At 38.5% G+C, this 12,953-nt stretch overlaps 1 pseudogene; it reads left to right on the forward strand.

The window, feature by feature from the left end:
• The first annotated feature begins 10,406 nt into the window (after window positions 1-10,406).
• On the forward strand, window positions 10,407-11,002 carry LOC149211934 (protein NBR1 homolog; annotated as a pseudogene).
• The last annotated feature ends 1,951 nt before the right edge of the window (window positions 11,003-12,953 follow it).

Raw genomic sequence — 12,953 nt, forward strand, 5'->3', positions numbered from 1 at the left:
CGCCATCGCTTTTGCCTGAGATGAGAAATCTAACAAGCTTTGATAAAGGAACCAGTCGACCGTTAGGGATCCTTCCCAATGTGCCCATAACATTGAGGGGGGAAACTGTTCAAATGAACGTAATGGTAGTTCAAGGACCCCTAGATTATAATCTACTCCTTGGACGAGACTATATTTATTGCATGGGAGCGATTGTCTCCTCACTCTTTAGAGTAATGTGTTTTCCGCACGAAGGAAGAGTGGTCAAGCTCGTAGACCAGCTTTCATTTCTCAGATCACACAGAGCAAATAGTCATATACCATCCCTGAATGGTCTTTTCACGCAAGAAATGTCTCAATCCCCAGTCCATCCGCCCGATGAGCGCGAGTAATCCGGGGGACATGACTGAAACCCAGGGGGCATGCACCCTGGTCTGCTTCGGCAGGAAAACTTCGGGTATAGGGTAGGTTTCCGCGAGAAAATATGACTAGTCTGTACTCCCGTCCGTGATTGGAAGAGGGGGTTATTCTGGGATAATATTCTCTTGTCAAAGTTATGTGGGTTGACAGGCATTTCCACTCACCTTTGTTTATTTCGATAAACATCACCGAAGAAGTGTTTTGTTTACGACATAAATAGAGCAATCTTTGGTAACCTGTAAGAGGTATACCTCTCCTGGTAAAACAAATGTTTTAACGGAAAGAAGAAGAGGTAACCTTGAAACTCTGTTTTATACCTGGGGGCATGCAAACCTTTTGGCATGCAAGCGAAGAGCGACTATTTATTTTTTAAATTTGTAGGTCCTCTAACCCTTTAAACTCGTAGGATTGGTCGTTTCCTAACTTGCATAATGAAAGGATGTGGGGAAAAACTCTAAAATTTGCCGTTTTTATATATGAGACATTCATATCACACGACTGGATTAATCGAGAAGTTTTAGCGCATAGTTCAAGCTCGTTAAAAAATAAACATAAGACATGAGCAAATGTTTCCCCCCGCGTTTAAGCTCATTAAAAATGAACTATTCCCCGGTAAATAACCATCGTGAATGTAGTACTTCAACCATTAAAGCCTTGGTCGTGTTTGCACCATCACCTCCACTTTTGCATTGGCCGATCATTCACCTCCATTTGATTGTTTACCCATTTTGAGGAACAGCTGCGAAGAGTGATCTCACTAGCCATCCTTATAACACTGCCGTGATTGGAAAATTCCAAACCTTACCTGGAATTAGTTGCTACCCATTTTATCACTCGTTTTTCAAAAGACGAGTCTCCTTTAAGCTCTTTTCAACTGACTCGTAAAATATGAAAAGATTATCGAGCCATTGGCCTCTCTAGCTCGTTAAAGGGACCGAAAGTGCTATCCCTCTAAATTTTAATCTTTTTGGACCTGAGGGATTATTACACAAAAAGATCGAGCGCTTGTTTTGTTCGGCTCGTTAAAAGTATCGAAAATTCATCCCTTTTGTATTGCTTTATACTTTTTCGGACTTAAGGGATTAGATGACGAAAAAGGAATTTTGGAGTTACCTTTACGTTCCTTTTCAGACTCTCTAAAATTGAAAAGGACCGAATTATCTTTGTCGTTAAACTCGTTAAAATTTTAATAGCGACAAACTTGTCTATAGACGAGAACGAGTTTCACTATCGCTAGGCTCGTTAAAACATAACGATGGGTTTGCCCGAAGGGAAAATTATAGAACAAGCATATGTTATCCTTCTCAAGCTTGAAAAAAATAAAGAGGTACTGGTCAGCAATGACTGGGGAAAAATTGGGAAGAAAACTTGAAGAAACTTTGTTGGTAGCAAGTCACTCTTGAACATGACACTTTCGCTCCGCATCCAAGTCGGGTTGGGTTGTTTCATTCACCGGTCACATCACCATGGTCCCATCACACCATCCACATTTGGGGTAATGCTACCAATCCATCATGTCAATGTCGCCGATATGTTCAAGAGAAGTCATTCAGAGAATTCACCCGTGTCTCACCCACTACAATACATTTATACTCCATTCTTTCATGACCGCCACCCTGAACCTTATATCACCAGATCGTTTTCACCTCCATTAAAATCATTTGCTCTGTTCCGTGTCATTGATGTGGGATTCATCAAGGCCCTCCTATGACAGATCGCTTCTTGTCGACGTCAGCTTATTATCCAAGAAGTTGATCTAGGAACACCCCATTCAGTACTTTGAAGCTTGCATGCCTCAATGGCAAGTTTCTCACTTTCGACGACATGTTTACATCAATGAACTTTGACCGAAAGATTTTGCGTGGTGTTCGACGCCAAGTCCTTTATTCACACCACGTGAATTGTACTGCAGTACCTTGAGGGTCATTATCATTATCGGTGATTCCTCTCGTGCTTGTTAACAACTTACATCATTGGCTGGTAATCAAGCGATGTCTTTCCATGTTCGACTTCAGAACATTTCTCACATGGATAGACTTGTACTTCGAGTGAAGATCGAACGAGATTGAAGACCCCAGATCTAGTTTCATCCATCCGAGCTATGATATACATTCAGGAAAATAAAAACATCAAGTGTACATCATTGCTGCATAGATAATCATCCAATCAAGGGGATGATGGCTCTATCAGAATCATCAATCTACACTCAGACGATTGTCTGTCCTATGTACATGAAAATGAATTTATAAAACTGAGCATGGGAATGCCCGCCTCAACTAGATCATGAAAATATTATGAAGATAATGTATTGTATTGTATCTTATTATAGGTCTCCTCCCAGCTTGAAAGAACTTTGGATCCTCATAATAAAGCATTTCACCCGACATCAAAAGATTAACGACATCATGCTTTAGGGGGCAACTGTTATAGACATTTTTGGGCACTACAACCCCAAGCATGAAATGTCCATAAACCAAGGGCTCCTAAGTCCCTAAAAGTGTTGTTCTAACCCCTAAAGGAACAAGGTCAACAGACTACAGCTTCTCCCAGAAGTTCTCCATGAAAAATTGCTCAGAATTGGTCAAAAGAGGATCATTTCAGCTGCTCCACTGGCTAAGTGCGTTGCATCTCACCTAAGTACACTGTGTGGGTGCATTGCATTTCAAAAAGCCCTTCTACGGGGTGCGATGGGCGAGAAATGACAAATGGCAGTGTCATTCCGCAAAGTGGAGAGGCAATGGAAGCTTCCAGAAACTTCTCCTGTGACCCTTGCCTCTCTGAATTCGACCAAGGATGAGCAAGAGAACATCAATCTCCAAGTGGAAGCAAGAACTATTAGAGGGAAGACACTAATCAAATCATAAGCTGACTCATCTCCATTACAGATATCTATATATGGATCCCTCATCCCAGAGATCCAGGGGGCTGGAATTTTGCATATTGTAAGGAATTGCTGTTGGTTTCTTGAGACAAACATCAGATTGTTGGGTGATCTAAGCTTTGTATGAGGTGAAGAGGGGCTTCATTGCTGAGAGGTTGATCCTGGGTCAGAACAACTGGTTGTAACTCTTCTTGGCTCTTTCTTGTTTATCAATAAAAGCTATTCAAGTTTTCCTCCATGCTCTTGTGTCATTGATATTTGCTGCATTTGTATGGTCAATTTACATATGATCCTAGATTGTTTATGATTATAGATCCATGTCTTTGTATAGTGCTATGCTACTGTGATCTTACAGGTACTTTGTGAAGCTGGGCGTGCAAGGGAACAAGTAGTGAAAGACTATCAAGGAAGAGAGGAATCAAATCAGGAGATTAGCGCGAGACAGAGGTTGGTCTTTCTGTTCCTCTCTATCTATAATTCATAAAGGAAAAACAAAAGTAGCTCTACTCTGTTTGTTTCTAAGGCAGCTATCACACCTTAGTGGGATAGAGCAATTCTATATAGACACTTTTCCCTGTAACAACAGGGATATTTAAGCCGAGACTGAGATTACTGATTTATAGATCAATATCTATAGCTGTTGTGATTACTGTTCTTTGTAGCATGTCAAGGCTACATCATATTCAATCTGAGTGCGGTGTTACCCAATGAGATTGTTTACTGAGGATTTCTGCCATCGTAGAATAGTGACTACGTCCTCATGCCTGAGTGCCCAGATCATACGCTGCCTGTTGCTCTACGCTGCCAGATCCACTCTTTCATATCACACACAGCTTGAACGTTGCTTGATCTACGCTACCAGATCCCACGCTCCCAAATCACAGGATGCTGAGAGTGTCCACGATTGCTGCGTCCTTTCATGAGGCCGTGGTTGCACCATGGTGTAGTCAATATGCTACTGCGGAGACTGTAGCTCCCTTAACTGTTGCTCCCTATTTCACTGCAGCTACCCTTTCTGACTGTGGCTTCATCCTTCAAGCTTTGCGGCCTAGGGCAATCTTAAATGTTGCGGCTATGAGATTGCGTTAATAATCTTCGTAGGTTAATGTAAGGCTGTAATTATGATTCTAGAGCTTATGTTTCTTTGTGTCAAGGGCATGAGAATATTCAGACCCTTGTTCCATGACAGCATTGAAGAGGCTCCCTTGATTAGCAGATTAGAGCTATGTTAGGGCATCATTTAGGCAAGGTCATACTTAGAATAGCATAGAACTTGTCTTCCATGACCACATAAGAACTTTACCATACCAACGTAGGTTTCTTCTTGGACTACGTTATGAGTTCTTTCTCCTTGATTGCGTGAGCCTTCTTCTTGCTGCATATTTAGACTTCTCCATGATAGCTTCTAGGGTTTCTTCCATAGTAGTGTTTAGATCTAGAGCATCATGCTACTATGGCTAGGGCATCATCTACTTAGCCCAGCGTACTCTTAGAGTCTCTCTCCTTCATAAAAAAACCCAGAGACGTGGAGAGGAGGATATTACCTCAAGAATGTGTCTAGCAAAGGACTTCAAGTCCTCACCAATTTATACTAAAACGTAGATGACGAATAGACATGACTATTGGGCTTCTGAGCCTACACAAGTTGCTGGCCAACTTGACAATTTGTCTTATAACATAAATAAATTCATAACTCCATGAATACTTATCGGAATCGGATGATCTTTAGATCAATCCTACACCTCTCGATGAGAGGGATCCAATAAAAATATTAGTTGCCATAAATAAGATGACCCACATGGAGTTTGGTCCTAGTTGCCAAATTTAACACTTACTGGAAAGAAATTTTGATTATATCACATATCAACACATTCCTAGAAGGCTAAATACATTAACTGATGCATTAGCAAACCACGTATTAGATAGACATTTACGCAATTTATAAAAATCATAAACAAGTATTCAGACGCAATAGGTAGATGCAGTAAAACATAAATAGATGTATATCGTTTGTTACGCATCGAGGTGCTCAAAAAATATATGTATATGTCCAAAAATATATATATATATATATGTATGTTCAACTTACATCATGAGACACGTCTCTCAAAATTTGCAGAAAACAAAACCTAGAAGTCTACTATGGAAGATGCTCTCTGTAGCAAATTACTGCTCGGACCACCCGTCTGAGCAGGCGGTGTACCCTATTCGACACAGCAGCGGTGTATCATTGGTAATGTTTGGGGATCTCTTTGAATCCCCTGTAATCTGGAATCCCCTCAGTCAAGCCCTCTAGGTTCCGAGCTATCTCCTCCTCGGCATCTCCACACAGAGGTGGTAGGTCGATCTCTCTGGAAGCCCTCCGGCCAGTAGGGGCAAGACCTACAGGTCTCTCAGGTCCAACATCTGCGAAGAATTGAACATAATGATCAGGGCATGTATATTTAAAATCCAAAAACAACAAAAAAACAAATTATAAAAAGTTTGTCGGTCAAGTTGAGTATTTTACCTCTCTCATCCCATTGCTCTCCAGGTGGAAGCACCATTTCAGGGTCTCCCCTGAAGTCCATCCCTGCGTATGGCCAATCCTCGACCACCACCTGCTGACGATGTAGCAACTCCATAAATTCAGGACCCCATGGAACTAGCTGGCCACCGCCTCCTAGTGGCATCACAACAACCCACCGAGTTATTCGAGTCTCTCGTGGTCCTAGCCACCCCACTCGCATGTCTTGTAACTAAAGGATAGGTACCCGCTGTAGCATGAGCAGTATCAAGATCGAACCGTACCCAAATTGCTTTGTCTCACCTCTCTGGAATTTGGTCAACTGCCTCTTCATGTTCAGAGACACCGCCTCTGCCCAGTCAAACATAGTAGGATTGAGACAGTCTAAGGCCAACCGCAGTTGAGTTTTGGTTGCCTCATGCTGGGCTTCGGAACCAACTACCCTCGTGATGGTGAATAAAAACACTTACAGCGATAGACCATTCACCGTGGGTATCTGTAACTTACCACTAGTGGATGATTTCCGTGCCCCTAGGCACACTCGTGTGATGAGCATATCTAAGGAATCTCCAGTGATTCACACACCGCCCATGCAGGGTATCTCCCCTCGTCATGATAACCCGGTCAGAAAATAAATATCTGTGGTGTCAAAGTCAACCTCTTGCCCACGGATGATGAATTTCCCCTCCATTGGGTTCCACAATTGAATTAAGTATTCCAAGAGATCTAGTTGCACTCTCAATAGTGGTGTTAAGAAGAATTTTAGTAGTCCACAGTTCCGGAGGACATTCAAACACTGAGGATCGGCTGCCCCTCTCATGTCATCATCATCGTGAGTGTGTTCTTGCTGGGAGAACGCCATTTTGCACCTGCACGCACAAGCATTCTCTTATTAAAAGTCATTTACCCATTTTCATATGCCACAGTGGTTTAAAAATGAATTATTGGTGTTTTTCATGCTCGTCGCAGCTGTTTCTAAAACAATTGTGACAGTTCGGTTTGAACAGTTCATAATTTCTCGGATCGTCGCAAGAGTACATCACTTTCCTGCGACGATCCCGATTTTGGCTATTTAGATTTCTCGGTCGTCGCAACCCCGAGGGGAAAGCTGCGATGACCGAGGCAGAATTGTTGAAACAAAAATTCCTCCCAAATCTAGCCAAAAACATGAAATTACGTTTAAAATTGACACAAAAAACAAGAGAACGGGTAAAGTATTTACTTGAAAGGAGTGTGTGGTCTAAAATGCAGATGCAAATTAGAGTTTAATTTAATGTCAACTCGGGAAGGTAAACTTAGAAGTGCTTATCTAAAATATATAGATCTAGAAAGATTCCTAATTTGTCCAAGATCTTAAAGTCCCCTTACAGGAACATATTCATTAAGATCTCCTTCAATAACTAATCAAACTTAGATCTAACAATTGTTTGAGATCTATGATTCTCTTACAAGAACATATTCTACAAGATATCTTCCAACATTAGAACATCTAATAAAAAGCTGAAATGAAATAAACCTAGATCTAATAATTGTATGAGATCTTACAGTTCTCTTACAAGAACACCTTCAAATAAGATTCTTCCAATATTAGATCATTTAACAAAACTTGAAATCTGAAATCAAACAAAAAACGTAAAATAAGTTATACCTAAAATAAACAAATACGCATGCAAGTGAGGCCCTGTGGGCCCTCCATAACTCCACAAGCACACCACTTCAATGGAGACTCAGATGTAGAAGCAAAATTGAAGTATAATCCTTTATTTCAAAATCTCTATTATAAACTCCAAAATTCTAAGATTGCAAAAACTTCCAGATTACAAATGGAGGAGATTGTACTCCTATTTATATAATGGGATGAGTAACAAACTCATAATGATCATCCACTACTTTCCTAGAATATGATCCCACAAATCTCTCAATAAATCTCTCACATATCTTGGATAAGATATGCCAACCAAATCCTCCATGATCTTCTCCTTAGGAATCGGATAAGATATGCCTCCATGATTTTCTCCTTAGGAATAGGCTTGCATAATTATCTCCTTAATATGGTGGAGGAGATATTAATTCTTCACATATTTCCTACACATCACAAAACTCACATATTCTTGATATATATATATATATTCTAATAATTAATCATAAATTCACTTGTAATACAAAAATGAATAAAATGGAAAATAAAAAGGTGAAACCCAAATGTACGTATGAAGATGATATGATAAAAGGTTAATGGGATGATGAAATGTAAGGAATAGTGAAGAAAAAGGTGGATGAAAATATGACATTTATGAGTCCCGACATCCTCCACAACTGAACTTGTTGCATGTCCTCATGCAACCATGCATGGGTCTCTTTAAGAACATTTGGCATCTTGAACAACTGTGGCTTTACATGATGATGTCTTTAATAATGAATGTTTCAAGGATATGTGAAAGACATGAGTAACAACTTACATTTCCTTATGGTTGGTTCTTGTGTGACAACCATGAATACAAAGAATGTTGGTTCAACATTCATTTCATTTTCTGTTCTCTTTTCTTCAATAATAATGTAAACACTCACTGGAAATCATAAGCTATCAATGTGCATAAGAAAGCCCTTTTGTAATATTAATGAAGCATGCCAATATTGCGTATGAAGCAAAGTGCAACAAAGTATCATTGGAAAATAAATGTTGGTGAATGGTAAATGAGAAAAAATGGAGTGATAGTGATGAAGAAATGGAATCATGGAAGTGAATATAGTGAATATGTAGTGTGGTGAAGAAATGGAATCATGGAAGTGAATATAGTTCTTCCCCCCTCAACTGAATTGGTTGCATGTCCTCATGCAACTTGACATGGCTCATGAAAGGAAATGTAGCATGGTGAAGGAATTTTTCAAAATATTCAAGTTAGCATATAAGGAATTACATGATTAAATATTATAAAACAACATACCTCTACTTACCCAAGAATGATGAACTTTGCAATAGGAATGTAGCGGTTGCTGCTGCTGGATCAGGAAAATGTGACTGATGTTGTTGTAACTGGATCCTGGGAAATGAAGGAATCTGAACTGCTGATGATGAATCATGGAAAAGATAAATGCTGAAAGTGGAACTGTGGTACTCTCATAGATCAGAATTCATGCTGTTGTAACTGCTGAGGGAGTCGTGAAAAAGTGTATAGTCTTCACCTGCTACAAACCCAATGGTACAATTCTAAACATGTGAATGAATGTGTCAATGTCGAGCATGAATAGAAATCATTGGATTACCGGCCATTGATGTATGCCGTTAACCAATGTGAGGCAACTCACCATTGATGTCAATGAGTGCCAAGGTACCGGAGTACATCTTGCGAAGTGCGAATGGATGTGTCGAGGTCGAGCCACTTGCAAGATCTGAAGATCAAGGGACATTGATGTATTCCCATGATCGTCAGTGAGAGAACTTGCCATTAAGGCATGCAAACCTCTAGGTACTCAAAAGGAAATCTAATCTATTTCCCAGATAAAGTGCTGATGTTGATGGGGCAAGACTTGTTGAAGGGTGGGCCTTAAGGAATCCCACATCAGTCAACGCGAGTTTGTACAAAAAGATTTGGTAGGACTATAAATGGAAAGAACTCACGGACAAGTAGTGTGGATCAGCATGGCGAGGAAAACAAGGCAATGTAATCATGGAAAGGGAAGGAGTTTTATTCAAAAGGAAAACTAGATGTAAGGAAATGCATGGTGTATGAAGATGAACTCTTGCTATGAAAAATGGATATGGAAATGTCATGCTCTATGGATTTACAATTGGTGGAATTCAAAATCTGCTTCAAAAAGGGAGGTGTAAGGTAGTGGTTGTGGACATGGCTTTGTCTTTAGAATTTTTCATGAATTTAGTCTTTGGAAGACCAATTGTCGTCACAATGTAATCTCCTTATGATCACTTGATTATCCTGTAACCTGTAAAAAAACACTTGGCAGAAAGAAAACATAAGTGTGTTCAAGAAGAAATGGCCATTTCCTTCATGAATCTTACACAAAACTTTCGCACCAAATAAAACATATTAAGGACAATCAAAGTGTTTAAATTGACTCAATCATGATACTAAAATCAATCCATTCTTAAAAATAACCATGAAAAGTAATACTCCCTGTTTGTGTCAGATGAAATATGCTTGGCAAAAAGATTGGCATTATAGATTTGTTGTGTCCTGCAGATTAGTACGTTATAAAAACATACAACAATATGAAATTTCCAACTCTAAGTTAATCAGCATTTAAATAATCCACCAAATGTTCTTTAAATCAATCTTCCAAATGTTCCATTGCAAATGCACATTTTCTAAGAAGACTTCTATGTATCTTTCAAATGAACATTTTCTTACAAACTCATCAACTTTAAAAAAAAAAAATTGAATCTGGATTGAGCAATGTCAACCACTGATTTAGACAATTTGAGCAATTTATGCAGTCTCAACCTTGGTTCTGCAGTCTCAAAATCAGAAAGAGGTGCAAAAAAATGATCCAAAAGCATTTGTCAACATTTGTCAAATTTATAAAACCTGCACTCAATTTCCATACTCTGTCACACTGAGATTTCATTACCTTTGTAAATAGGTGGAACGCACATTGAATGTTTTCCGCATTACAGAAACATTATATTTTTCCTTGCAGAAGCCGAAAGTGAATTGGGGAGGCTTTCGCATATTAACATGGCTCTGGTTGTGAAGGTTAAGTACTAGGGTATCCTTCAGCGTGCAACATTTCAACTCAGGGAAGAATATGTTCCAGAAATAAATTTCGATGTTCTCAAATCCAAAATCCGCGAGCCCTTCAAATTAAATCCTAACACAGACATTTCCATCACATACACAGATGAAGACGGTGACGTGGTCACCATGGCAGACGATGTGGATTTCTTAGACGCTGTCCATCAGGGTTTAAACCCTTTGCATCTCGACGTTTCATTGGCAACGAAGCCGTCGAATTCAGAGAGATCTTCAGTCCCCGCGAAGCAGAGATATCAAGGGATGGAATCGTTATTGGAGGCGTTTAGAAAGGTTTCTAATCCTACATATGATTTGAGGGCATTGTCAGAGGTTCCTATTCTTAATTCTGTGTTCTCATCTCCAGCAGTGGTTGAACTCATGAGGTTGGGTACTGCAAATTTTGGGTCGCTTTTCGATGCCCAATCTCGTTCAGGGCAGAACAATTTTTTTTTTTTTAAATTTTAAACCCAGAACCCCCAATAGAAGCACCTTATTTACATGTTTATGCATTGCCGGAAGAAAACCTCAGCCAAGAGCAGTTTTTTTGTTTTCATAAGAAATTTTATGGCGTAGGAAGAATAGATTTAAATAAGAAGCCAGAACTAGATAAAAAAAATTGCAAAATCAAACAATCATATGTGCATGCTATTAATTTATTTCAATATGCTGTGAATTTGAATAGAAAATTAAATTGTTGCAGCAAATTGATATCTGAATCTTGCAAATTTTCTTATAATCCATAGAATGCGCAACTTAATTTTCCAGCGAGAGTATTTTTTTTTATTCGAAATAAATCAATAGATTTTCTGATCTTCCAGATCGCACGAAGCACAGGAAGAGAGCATACTAATATCTTGATTTATTTTTATTTATGCAGGTTAACGTGGATGGATAAAACACTATTAACATCTGTGACAAAAAAAAAACACAATTAAGATCTGCGATAAAACTTGCATTATCTACACTCTTTCTGCAATGTCGCAGGGGCATTTAGACTCTCGGAGGACAAATATTTCCGATAATCAGGCTCCTGGATCACCCGTGATACAGAAACAAGACATAGAAATGCAAAGATGTGCCACTGAATTTATTCATGATGATTTATTTTTTTTGAAAACAAAACTAAAAACTTCTAATGATAACGACTTCTAATGAGATCTCATTTTTATTTTTCTAATCTATTCTACATTAACTTAAAAGATGTTTTATTTTCTAAGTAAAAGCATGCTTCCAATGAAGCCATCTACGGATTAAAAATTTGAACATGCTCACATCAAGATTTAAAATTTTTACATTATGTTGTGCAAGTATGTGAGAATCCTATCTTAGAGTTGGCTCAAGGTGATTGTCCTTGCTCTCCAAGAAGTACCTGTTCAACATTGTCAAAGCCCTCATCCATAGATGGATTAGTGAGAAACGGGGGGTTTAAAATAAAAACTGAATTTAAATTATCTATGTGTGAAAATAAAATTGCTCCAAACTTTGAACTCCTTTATGAACCTGTTGTCACCAAGTTCCACAAATTAGTCCATAAAAACAAATGCATAAAATAAAGACTAAATCCTTCTAGTTGCACTTCCCCGTCAACGGGGCCAAAATGTGTGGTCTAAAATGCGGATGCAAAATAGAGTTTAATTTAATGTCAACCCGGGAAGGCAAACTTAGAAGTGCTTATCTAAAATATATAGATCTAGAAAGATTCCTAATTTGTCCAAGATATTAAAGTCCCCTTACAGGAACATATTCATTAAGATCTCTTTCAATAACTAATCAAACTTAGATTCAACAATTGTTTGAGATCTATGATTCTCTTACAAAAACATATTCTACAAGATCTCTTCCAACATTAGAACATCTAATAAAAAGCTGAAATGAAATAAACCTAGATCTAATAATTGTATGAGATCTTACGGTTCTCTTACAAGAACACCTTCAAATAAGATTCTTCCAATATTAGATCATTTAACAAAACTTGAAAGCTGAAATCAAACAAAAAACATAAAATAAGTTATACCTAAAATAAACAAATAGGCATGCAAGTGAGGCCATGGGGGCCCTCCATAACTCCACAAGCACACCAATTCAATGGAGACTCGGATGTAGAAGCAAAATTGAAGTATAATCCTTTATTTCAAAATCTCTATTACAAACTCCAAAATTCTAAGATTACAAAAACTTCCAGATTACAAATGGAGGAGATTTTACTCCTATTTATACAATGGGATGAGTAACAAACTCATAATGATTATCCACTACTTTCCCAGAATATGATCCCACAAATCTCTCAAGCATTTTTAACTACTTTCCCATTATTACAAAATATGATCCCACAAATCTCTCAATAAATCTCTCACATATCTTGGATAAGATATGCCAACCAAATCCTCCATGATCTTCTCCTTAGGAATTGGATAAG

Source organism: Pinus tabuliformis, chromosome 1_1 (genome assembly GCF_031772625.1).
Source record: "Pinus tabuliformis cultivar Carrire ecotype Pingquan chromosome 1_1, CPIR1, whole genome shotgun sequence".
Lineage (NCBI taxonomy): Eukaryota > Viridiplantae > Streptophyta > Pinopsida > Pinales > Pinaceae > Pinus > Pinus tabuliformis.